Source organism: Osmerus eperlanus, chromosome 13, assembly GCF_963692335.1.
Source record: "Osmerus eperlanus chromosome 13, fOsmEpe2.1, whole genome shotgun sequence".
In the NCBI taxonomy this organism is placed as follows: Eukaryota; Metazoa; Chordata; class Actinopteri; order Osmeriformes; family Osmeridae; genus Osmerus; species Osmerus eperlanus.
The window spans coordinates 12,655,042-12,667,714 of NC_085030.1; the positions used below are offsets into that span (position 1 = coordinate 12,655,042).

At 44.2% G+C, this 12,673-nt stretch overlaps 1 protein-coding gene across 4 annotated transcripts in view; it reads left to right on the forward strand.

The window, feature by feature from the left end:
* The window catches only part of slitrk4 (SLIT and NTRK-like family, member 4), a 132,363-nt gene that overhangs the window by 94,404 nt on the left and 25,286 nt on the right, over positions 1-12,673 (forward strand). For 3 of the 4 annotated variants that reach the window (XR_009932051.1, XM_062476833.1, XM_062476834.1), the window contains exon 3: positions 11,850-11,971. The exons of the other annotated variant lie outside the window; for it this stretch is intronic. The gene's annotated coding sequence lies outside the window, so the exon portion shown is untranslated. The remainder of the gene's footprint in view (positions 1-11,849; positions 11,972-12,673) is intronic. 4 annotated transcript variants of the gene reach the window in all.

The following is a 12,673-nucleotide window of genomic DNA, read 5'->3' on the forward strand; positions in this document are numbered from 1 at the left end:
TCAAGATTCTCATTTTCAACTTGAGTCCCCAAACTCTGAAAGTGACTAAGTGGGATTAGTAATTGCCTTCCCGGGGAAGCAGCCAGTTTGTTTATTTCACAACAGAACAATTATCAGGCGTCAGGCCTTATGTGGGCATAGAAATGTTTTTGTTTTGACGTTTGCACTGTTTGGTTTTTGGTTGCTTCTGCGTGTGTGCGTACAGGGGGTGGGGAGTATAATCTGTTAATCGTTTTGTGCCACTGATTTATTCATGAATCTGACAAATCATAATTAAATAAATATTCTTTCCTGAGTCTGATTCAGCGGGCACAGAGGCTGTAAACGCGCTGAGGCTAGAGGTGAATTAACTGGAAATGAGTTTCCACACCTGTATTTTAAGAGATGAACCAACACCTGCATATGTGTAGGCACACCAACATCTGGTCTCAGTACCTGTATCTTGAACCTCAGTGCTAAAACCTACTCTTCTTTTTCAAAATGTTTCAGAGTACAATTAAAGAGGGTTATTCTACAAGTAAATAATTTCACACAGACGTATGGTAAAAGTAACGGTGTGGCTCAAATACTTGTAGTGTTCTATTACATACTGTATTGAGTTTTCTGAATTTTATGGATGGATATCCAAATTGGATAATGGATCATCACAAACACATTAATATGAACAAAGAAATGAGCAGGTTTTGTCTTGGAAACTCCTTTAAACTCAGTGATAACAAGTAGCTAAACAAAAACAAACAAATACTCAAACATTTGACATGTTTACACAGTTTTGTTATCTCCTGGACTTGAGCGTTTCCATGGAGATCAACATTGACAGGAAGTAACCGCAGCGCTGTCTAGTGAGCAGTGTGTCATTTCCCAGCATGCACAGCGTGTGTTGTTGAGCCTTGTGCTGTGGTGCTTCTCCCTGCCCAGCAGCTCAACATGTTGTTAGAAACGAAAGGAGCATCACATTTAAATACAGACCCAATAATCTTATCGGAGATGCTGAGATTAAATCTGAAAAGCCTCTTTTGGAGTCAGCATGGAGTGTGTGTGATTATAGTCACTGTATTTCAATACAGTCTGTTTAATACTGGAATATGCTGACACTCCCAGTACAAGGGTCCCACTGCACTGCTGCAGATCACTCTCATTATCCTGTATACGGTTGGTTGTGGTGTTATGGCCTCGTCATATAATTTTCCATAATGTTGAATAAGCCCACTGACGTTATTTACAGAATGTGCAGGAGCTTGCTGCCGTGGTGACAGTCCCTCCCGGCTTGTCATGCCCCCACTAAGGTTCAAATCCAGTCTGGTTATTTCCATTCCTCATATATCTTTCCATTTAATGTCTGATTTATACAGTCCCTAGATAATACAAAGGCCGCTGCCAAAGAAACGACTTGTGAGATCTCTACCCTGTGACTCCTGGTCGCTTTGCATGGCGGTGTGTTCTGTTTGCTGTTGTTTCCCCTGTAATGTTGTGTTCTGTTCTGAGCCACTCTGTTCCTCTCATCTGTCTCGTTTTGGTTTTTGTTTTGGTGACATGGCTCACACGCATGTCGTACTCTCTCTCTCTCTCTCTCTCTCCCTCTCTCTCTCTCTCTCTCTCTCTCTCTCTCTCTCTCTCTCTCTCTCTCTCTCTCTCTCTCTCTCTCTCTCTCTCTCTCTATCACACGCGCTCTCTCACCCGGCCGTGAACCAGCCTGTCACAATCTGTGCCGCTCCGCATTAGAGGAGAGAGGGAAAAAGAGAAGCAGAGGAAGAGAGGCAGAGAAAAAGAAAAACCCATTTACTTTCTCGTTCATGCGCTGCACATCATAATGCTTTTGCCTAATCAGGGCCTGTGATCGAAGAATATTCATGTGTTCTGAGGTTTCAGACGCAACCTTAAAGCTCAGGCCAAGGCAGGCTTTTGGATTTCAATCAATTGCTGCTCAAACACAGGAACAAAGCCCATGCAATAATCAAACAGCCATGTACTGTACATCTAGGAATCACAGACCCTTCAGTTGAGCCAGATGGACTGTATAAATTCATGACATTCATGATGACAGCTGCCGATATAACTATGCTCTTAAGGTTTCACAGTATTTTGAGCCTGTGCCATGAATGGTAGAATTATGCGATACCTTGAAGATGTCGGTGCCAAGTCCAACTGTTGCAAACTATCCTATCTAAGCTTGCACGCTTTTGTGGTTGTTCTGTCGACAATGGTGATTCAATATTCCTTGAAGTTTATCTACAGTACCTTTGTATGTTTTCAACTCAATTCAGGCCCCCCTCATACTTAAAAAATATTGGCTTAAAAACGACTAGCTTCCTAAACCCTCATAAAACTGACTAGCAAACGCTGAAGAAACTGAATGCCTACGTAAAGTTTGTTTATGAAACCAAGAGTTGAAAGTTATGGTGAAGACTAGATGTAGGAAAGGAGAAAACTGGATAGGGAAAGTAGAAGCAGAACACTAACATTGTGCGAAAAATTGAAAAATCAGGTTGTGCGAAAAATGGAACAATCAGGTTGTGTTGTCTTTGAAACGAACAGGCAGGCTTTGCCTTCGCCTGGAAGAAGTGCAAGTAGTTAACTCCTGAAGCACCCATAACTCAACTCTTTACTTCTAATACATCACACTGTGTGGCCTGCTATTGTGTATCCTTTATGCACGCATGAGGGCACTAACTCAATTAAAACTGGTCATGTGCATTTTGGACAGTCAAAACAGTTGGATGCTTGTGTTCTGGCAAGTAAGCAATTAAAGTAAGAGGTTCCAGTGCTTACCTCCATGCCTAAATGAGCCCAACACACTCTCTTATCACCATACTTTCACCAACGAGTAAGCTTTGAATACTTTTTTTTTAAAGTCCTTATGCCCCCTCCCCATCTGTCACGCTACGACAACTCCGTTCCAGCTGCACTCTTAATCAAAACTACTACTACCCACCCTCATTGCCCTCGGTTTTGGCTTTGATGGCCCGCGGGGCGTTCGAGGCTCTCTCTTGAGCTGTGGCTTCATTGTGTGGAAAGTCTGACCGTGTGCCCTGGCGCAGGCAAGGAGGGTGATCATGCATACGGGATGACAATTTGATTTGCTCTACTTCCCCCTCAGTGCTCCTTGCTGTTGCCACACAAGGGGAGTGGGGGGTTGATAGTTATATCAAATAACATTTAGCAGCGATCATAGCTGCTCATTGAACCTGAGCAGTAAAACGAGACTGCTATCACAAGCTTCCTTGAAATATGTCGGATGACAAATTAGCCTCTGAAGAGTATGTTTAGATAAGTACATCGGGTGACTTATTGACAACAATAGAAAATTAGCATCTGCATAGGTGCTGCTGCTCAAACCACACCGACACGTGTATAGCCATGCCTACTATACATGCGCAGGTTGGAAAACGCCCAGGAGTGCAGTTGGACCGTCTGCGGCCAGGTGTCTCTGGATGGGCTTGATCAGCACTCTCAGGACGTGTGAGGAAAACCTCCAGGGTTTTTTGGATCTGAACATTTCAAAATGATTGTCTGCCACTCTGTCTGAAGTGGTGCCCTGCCAGGCAGAAGGACACTTAAGGCAGCTGCTTTTGTGGTCCTGATGCTGCGGAGGGTTGTGGTGGTGGGAGGGTGGGTGGGTGGGTGGGTGGGTGGGAGGGAGGGAGGGAGGGAGGAGGGGGGGCTGGGTGGTGGGGAATGCAGGGCGGACTGACACAGACAAGCTCACAGGGATTTGAGGCATGTTCTTTTCAAGAGAAGTATATTTGGTGCATATACAGCAAATAGGCCAGCCTACAGGAGCATGGGTTGCACTGACATTAAAGAGATGCTTGTTTTAAGAAACTGTATTTGGCCCCTTTTGGGACATTTCATTTAATAGATTATCATGAAACAGGTAATGTAAGTAAGTAAGACTTTATTTATATAGCACTTTTCATACAAGAATTGCAGCTTAAAGTGCTTTACATAAAATCAACAAAAACAATAATACAAGTGTTGATCTAAAACATATAACAAACCAAACTAGTCGCACTCTATCTGCGGTCTCTCGAATCCGTCTTAGATCTGAGCTGCCACTTGCAGTTTCTAATACAAAAACATGACAAGGGCGTCGACAGGACGGGAAGACATGGAACGCTAATCTATTCTATTACCTATGTTCTGGCCTGGTACAGTATATCAGCTTTGACAGCACGTTCTAAGTGAAGATTCCAGTTGAAGAATGCACAGCTCGAAGAACGGTTACAAATATTTCTGTTTGTGCCTGAACCTCACACACAAGGTCTCTCGCTCCCCATTGAAAGTCCACAAAGGAGGCCAACGCACTATTTATTTGAATCCATTCCATTCAATCAGGAAACGGAAAACCAGACGGGGTGTTTTTGTTTCATCTGTCACAGGCTGCAAGGTCGGGTCTAAACAAATGTGATCTTCAGTAGGATCATTGTCTATGTCATCTGTTTGGTTAGGAGGTCTCTCTAACGTACACTAGGCTACCTGCACTATGCACGCTTGTCTTATTTTCTAATGGGTTCTACCCATCCTTTCATCCATCCATCCTCCACTCCTGCATGTCATTTACTGCGAGCTCTCTTTATGTCGAGGGCCCGTAAAAGAACACCGTTAAAGGGCGTCTGCTGGAATTGCACCGTGGGTTCCTCATTCTGCCGAGCTTTCTGTTTTCTAGTGGAGCATTATGCTTCCAGGTGGCGAGGTTAACCACGTTGTTTACGGTCGCCTGTTTTGTGATCGGAGGCTAACACTCCTGTGGGCATAAACATACCGTTTTATGGTAGATCATGCACACAGGACAGAGAGGGAGAGGAGGTAAGAAAATGGGAAGAAGGATTGAGGGAGAGAAGGTGAGAGGGAAAAAGAAAGGATGAATGAGGGAGGAAGAAAAGGAGAGCGATGGGAGCAAGCTACAAAGAGATATCTAGAGGTGTTCATGTTTTATGTGCTTGTCAAAGCATGGGGACTGAGTATCATGAACATTGACTCCCACATGCTAATGACCACCTTTTCCCTTAGCCATGACCGTAGCCATGATATACTCTCACCCAGTGAGCATTATCACTATCATAAAACGAATCAACTGAGGCCTCACAGGATTTATTTCTTCAATCAAATGTGACCAACCTAATTGACAATGTATACTTTCTGTCAACGTTTCAAGTCATTATGTTTGCTGAGGACGACGAGGGCCCTGGCGGAATGTTGAATCTGTCAACTGCATTTATGGATTTCTGGTTTCTCTGTTCATTGACATTAGCGTCAGAAAAATAGTCAGAAAAATAGATTTGGAAAGTAATAGGTTATTATGAGGTACACTAAAAGCCTTTTAATGGGTCATGTGCTTTCTGCTACTGTGACTATGTGCAGGTGACATTCAATTGTTACAATCCAGCTCTCATGTACTCAAACCTTCCTCGTAAAGATCATTTTTACCCCCATCTGCAATGTTGCAGTGTGCATGATGTCATTGTGAATTTGCGGCAGTGATTTAATGAAGCATCAGATACAATCTACCTTCACACAACCCCACAGATGAAGCAGACCAACAGGGAAAAGGAAAACCGATGGGAAAGGTGAATTTGTTTCGTGAAACAGATGGTGAAACTGTTCATAAGGTATTTTTATTTTCCTTCCGAAGATAGGTTCACGCACTGTTAGATCTCCGTTCCCAAGTGGAAGAACGTCGGAAGTGATATTGAAATTTGACGGAAAGTTATGGTCTTTAAAATTGGTTATAGATTTAGAATATTAATTTTTTTAACCATTCTGTAGACTTAGGGCAGTGGTGATAAATTATTGAAATGTCATGAATTTGTAAAAGTGTCACAGTACATATGCTTGTCTTATCTTGTTCTCCATTGTCAGACTTTTTTCCAGAATCTCTCTTTGGTGCCATTTATTTTGACGTTACTGAAATAGGGGACATGGCCCTAGTAGAGATACGACTACTACTAGTTTGATCTGAGCAACTGTACTGTGACAGCCTTCACTGCTTCGCTTTATTTTGTATTGATTTTAAACTTGAAAGGGAGACTGTATCAAGCAGAGATAAAAAGCTTCTGAATAGACTGGGGGAGGTGTGTTGACAGACCAGTTGTTGGGATCTTTGCAATGCAACCTGGTAATAAGAGAGGGAGCACCACAGACATATAGGAAGACCAAGGAATATATGAATAGATGGATGAATGGATAGATGGATGAATGGATGGATGGAGTGTCAGAGGATGTTCTTGGTCATTTGCACAGGTCACACAAGGTAACACTGGGACTGAAATTCTTGTGGGAGCCCTGCTACATACAACATTAAAACCAAAAGGGTAGCGAGTGCAAAAATATAACGTAAAAACTTTAAACTAAACTTTCAGATAGAATATGATTTTATTAGACATAAAAGAATGTAAACAAATACATTTAGATAAAGAGATAAAAGGACAGCTGCGCAACCGTGCAATTAACAGAGGCACCATGTTAACAGTTGGTACAGTGCAAGAGGTACCAAGAATGAAAGATGAAAGTGTCAGTGTCACAGACATGGAGATAGAGAGACCGAAATGCAAGACATGCACAGTAAGCGGCACACACCTCATGGCATGGCACGACAAAAAATCTGCACTAACAATCAGTCATTATTGTACCACCCTTGGAACTTTTATTTAGTTGAGGCATCATATGAAACCACCCACGACTAATTGCCTGACAACAAACACCCACCACTATCAATGACACAAAACAGTTTAGAAAGGTGCATTTCCATTTCTTTCAGCAGTATGAAACGCAGATCTAAGACCCTAATACTCCTCATGGCGGTGTTTAGGATATTAAGTATGTTAAGATGACACACCAGGGGGCCTGTGTCACCGAGAGGAGAAAAAGTTATGACTTTTACTCTTTCCTTCTCTAGTTTTCTGTCTCTTCAAAATCCGCCAGAGCACCGTTGCTGGCTTTTCACAACGCTACAGGGCAATCATTTTTAGCGCTACCTGTGACTCCATAAGAAAACACAGCCCCTGGAAATGCAGGATAACCTTCTCCTGAGTCATATCTGAGCTGGCCAATGACGATTTAAAAGAAAGGACCCATGGTTGATGGAAATGTCATTCACAAGACGTGTTTCCACTGAGCCTTGTGTAGCTGTCCAACACTTTTCACCAACCTTAGAATGTTCAGGAAGTCATTCTTAGAATGTCGCTAATTAGCTAGCCACAAGCACACACAGATGCAGACAAATGTATATCTTTTTATGTAACAGCAGTGATAAAATAACTTTTTTTGTTCTGCCAACCACCGCTGGTGTCATATGTATATGTATATATATATATATATATATATATATACATATACATATATATATGCAGATCTCGACTTGAAAATGTGTCAGCAACTCATAGTGTTAGGCTATGCTGGATTGAGGGTACTGCACATTGATAGAATATCAGCTTGAAAGTATTGCATGGCGTTTGGTGAATCGGTATGTGTAAAAAAAAATCTTCCAGCGGTGTCTACAAACTGTATGAGAAACTCCTTGCATGTTTTTCTTCATTAGACAAATTGATGCCTTCACCCTCTATTGATGTATTATTGATAAAGCTGTACGAGGGTCACAGGCTAGAGGGATCTGTCATCATTTGTATTCAACTGGGCAGATTGGGGAGGCAGGCAGGCGCATATCAAACCAACCCCCCCCCCTCCCCCCCCGGAGTTAAGGAGGGAGAAAGGGGTGTAGAGGCCTGGAGCAATGCCTCCATCAGCATAGCAAACCCCCACCTTCACATATCATATTAACAGCATAGACATGAGGGTTCAGAGATCATTTGTAGAAGACATTGGTTCCTAAAGTGGTTAATGTAAACAGTGCGCATGCAACACTCTGTTTGTTAAGTGCTTGCATTTGTCATCCAGACATCCCGTTGAGAGTACTCAGGGCAGGGTTTGTGTTTTCATGGGTGGGCGTGAAGGTACAGGCATGCAGGCCGTGCATTAGTGAGTGAGTGTGTGAGTGAGTGTGTGAGTGTGTGTGTGTGGAGGCTGAAAGCGAGTGAGTTATCAGTAAACATGACTTAGAACAAAGGAGAGCTCTATTGCATATTTTTTTCAATTTCTGCTCTCCACTGAAGCTCAACTGGAGGTTCAAACTCAATAACCCATTCTGAGAGAGCAGATGTTGACGGCTCCTTAAACAGTACATTAATTCAAAACATTTTTGTCTGAAGAGAAAGGGACCAATTCGGAGGCCAACTTTAGTTCTCAGAGGGCGCAAAGCAACAAGATGGGTGTTACTGGATAGAGGTCATTGGAGATAGCATGCATTAGCTAGGGTTTTTCAGGATCAATGTTTGTAAACATATCACAACACATGTAGTCTCTTATGATCTCTGTGCCCTGGCTGATATTTACCACCACTGCATGCCCTGGAGGCCACTGCCTGCCGTGGGGGCCACTTCCTGCCCTGGGGGCCACTTCCTGCCCTGGGGGCCATTTCCTGCCCTGGGGGCCACTTCCTGCCCTGGAGGCCACTGCCTGCCCTGGGGGCCACTGCCTGCCGTGGGGGCCACTTCCTGCCCTGGGGGCCACTTCCTGCCCTGGGGGCCATTTCCTGCCCTGGGGGCCACTTCCTGCCCTGGAGGCCACTGCCTGCCCTGGGGGCCACTTCCTGCCCTGGGGGCCACTTCCTGCCCTGGGCAGGAAGTGGCCAGGAAACTGGCTGGCACACGGAGGCTAACTCACTTTCTCTCCGTCTCTCGCTTTCTCTTCTTTTTTTAGAGCCATTCTCTTTCTTTGGATCTATCTTTCTTTTCGTTATCTTTTTGGCACTGTGTTTCCCTCTGTCCTCTCTTACCCATTCTCGTATCATGTCTATCTCTTTCTCTCCTACTCTGAGGGGGATACCCAGCCATTCATCAGGCAGACGTCACCAAGAAAAGCGTTGTAATGTTGGGGAGTAAATAAATGACTCTTGATGCTAACCTTTTATATGCAATGTCAGAAAGTTGGTTTAGTATCAAAAACATGGATCATATAGTTTGTGTCCTTCCATTCTCTTCATGCAAGGACAGCCAGTATCCAATTTCTCATTATAATACCTGAATTTTAATGTTAATGAATTTTTAAAAACAGTTATGCCTCTGTGCACATTGTCTCATCACAATGATTTTGTGGCAAACAACAATGTCAATCTGTTGTTTACTTGTCTGCTTAAATTATTCATTAAAAAATAGTTTCAACTGAAGAGTTGATCCCAAAAATCACAATTTGAGGTCCAAAACAAGACCAAACATCACAATTTGAGGGACCATTTCTAGCTGTGCACAAGTCAAAATGGAAGCAAATATCATTTCTTTCTTGCTGTTTTGTTTTGAAAGGGGGGAAATGAGTAATCTTCAAATTAAGCAAATTAAAGTTTAACCGGAGGAGCGACTTGACGTAAATAATTCAGACAGTGCGTGTCCTAGTGGGAGGGTTGAAAGAAGGGGTGACTGAGCTTCCCTTACATATTCCATGTGAACCGCACGCTAAATGACCAGACGGACAGGAGGGTGAAAGGGGTCGCTGACGTGAATAAACATGTCATACGCCTCACCTGGTCATGCACACCTCCAGGTGAGGTGTTGGCTTACTAGCTTACCACACCACCGAGCCCCTAAAACAACAAGGATAAGGATCAGATTATTGATGTACAGTATCTTTTTACTGTAGTAAACACTGCCATTGGAAAAAGGATCTTTGTGTGTGTCTATGAGTGTGTGTATTCTGTGCGTGCTGTGTGTGTTTGCGAGTGTGTGTTTGTGTACTAGCTATTATGCTGTAAGGACCTAATGTCCCCCCAAAGAATAGGTAACAAAGACACATGTAATTGTGAGGACATTCTTAGATGCTGTTTCTAGGGGAGTTTAGGGTTGGTGTTTGAATTAGTGTTTGGGTTAGAATTACATTAAGGGTTTCGGTTTGGAGTTAGTGGTCGTTTTAGTGTTAGGAAGGGGGTTAGGATTGAGGGTTAGAGAAAACAATTTTTTTTAATTGGACTGAATTGTGAGTCCCCACAACAGCTGCATTAACTTGTGTGAGTGAGAGAGAGTGAGAGAGCGTGTATGTGAGTGTGTGTGTGTGAGAGAGAGAGGGGGTAATAAACAACACTTTTGCAAAATCACCCGAAAGTGATTGAAACTCCAGTCTCCTGGGACATGGGGGATGTTCAATTGAGCACCTGTGTCTTCACAGTCTGACTGAAGGTTTTGTATGCAACATCGCAAATGTGAACCTTCTAGCATGAAAAAAACATTTTTACCACCTTGTCAGAGTCTCAACCAAAGGCCTACAGTTTATCTTTTCACATAGGTAAACCCTGAAACCAAGTGGGTAATGTTTATCATAACATATTGTTAAAAATAACACATTTTGGAGCTGATTCAAACATGCTATAGCCGGTAGCTGGTAAACCATGCATCTGGTAACCATGGTAGCTGGTAAACCACGCATCTTAATGCTTTGAAAATGGGATGCCTTTGCTTTGAACTTGACTTTGCCACCGCTGCTGTGCCAAATGAGCAGAGTCAGATAAATGGCCAGCCCCCTCTGGTCTCTCCTCCCGTGCCCTGCATGCCCCCCCAACCCCCACCACCACCCCCTCCCCAGCAACCCCTTCCCCAGCCCTTCCCTTCTCTTCCCTCTGCAATTACACTCATCCTTCACTCATCCTCCTCAACTTACCTTCGTCCCTCATTCCTCCCCCCCTCCTCACCCCTTCCTGCCAGCCTTGGCTCAGTCTATTAGCCCCTCAGTCCATTCCCTGTGTCACACGGTCGTGACACCTCCGTACATCCCTCAGTGCGGCCTTCTTCGATGTGATTAACTCGCCTCTTGATATTAATAGATTAATTTGCTCCCAAGCAGACATTAGAGACAGCGCTGCAAGTGAGCCAGAGGAGTGGAGAGGGGGATGAGGGAGAGGGGGATGAGGGAGAGGGGGATGAGGGAGAGCGGAGCGACCACCAGCGGAGAAGTGCAGTCCTGGGAGGTACGGCGCTGAACTGGTGTCACCGTCAGATGGAGACAAATGATTGGCTCCCCCAGGAGAGCAAAGGGGAGGAGGGATGGGGGGCGGGATTTGTCACCCGCATTAACAGGACAGGGTACACTACAACTGATAAACAACGGACTCATCCACAGCTGCATTGCGTTTGCACTGCGTTACGTGCATAGTAATGAATATGATTTACTGTGACGACATCCAGATCAAGTGCAAAGAACAGGTCATCACTTCATCCCAGTATCCCCCATTAAGCCATGATGTGACCTTCTGGTGATAAATGGCGGGGAAGCACAGATTGTAACATTAAAGACACAATTTAGCAAAGATGATTCAAGCCAAAACGGGAGTCGTTCGTGTCATTAATTGCAATTTGCTGGTGTCTACAGTACAACAATGACCTTATTTCTCTTCCACAAACACCGTTTAAACCCCTCTGTTAGTCCTCTAGATGAAGTGACTGTAAAGGGGGATGAGCTATCTGTGTGTCTGGCCTTCCTGATGAGGCCTCCTGGGGGGGCGGGGCTGTCTCGAGCGGCTTCAGTAAAGAGGGGCCGCCGCTGGAGACAGCTGTTGTATTTGTTCTGACCTTCAGCCTTGTCCGTATCCATCAACACACACTCACACTAACAGACACCAGTTGAATCTTATGAGGACCGATGGTTTGCTTCAGCAAAATGATTTGACCCTTGATGGGCCTTGGCATGGTTTCAAACCAAACCTTTTTTTTTTCTGGAGGAGAGTCTCTGCGTTCAACACTTACTTTACTTTGGTGATACTTCCAACTAAAGTTATTGCTCCCCAGCTAAGCAGTGTTTTGTGTTTTTCATAGACTGAGCGAGAGAGCAAGAACAAGAGAGACAGAGTGCGAGAGACAGAAGGGAAGAAAAAAGAGGAAACGAGAGAGAGATGACCCTGGGCAGACACATATGGGCGGTGCCCCCGTACGGCAAGGTGAAATGGTGTGTGTGATCTGTGTTAAGTGTCTACCCCCAGCCTAATGGTCAGGCTGTGAACCTGCTGGAGACTTGACGGAGAAGGGATGCATATTCATGCAGCAACTCCCCCTCCCCTCCGATCCCCCGCCAAGCATCCTCCCACCCTCACCGCCATATGGGCGCGTTAGTCAAGGCCGTGACCCTGTCCTCTCTGTCGTCTTTCTCTCTAACTTATACATCTCTCTCTCTCTTTGTCTTTCCTGCAGTACTTTCCTGCAGTACTTCTTCCACACACTCCAAACACTTCTTTGACTGATTAACTCTGGCTGCATTTTTCTCTCTTTCAATCTTTTTCCTCTGCAGCCAATAGGTTAATACATCTCTGCTCCCTCTCTATCTCGCTCCCTTTTATTCTCATTGTCTACCTCTCTCTACAAAGTATATCTCCCCCTACTTAAAGCTCAAATTGAGTTTTAATAATTTTGGGGGGAGTTTTATATTTCGACTGCCATGTCAACAACAACAAAAACAACACACAGCCACTTAATACCACAAGGAGAAGTATAAAACAAGCAAAATAAAATAAACTGCCCCATCCCATCAGGGTAATTAATTAATGGGCAGGCAGCTTGAAGCTGTCAGAGAGTGTGTTTGGTGTCATCAGGTTCCCTCTCTCCTTATCCTGTTTCCTCCCAGGATTACAGTAGGGACATCAGCC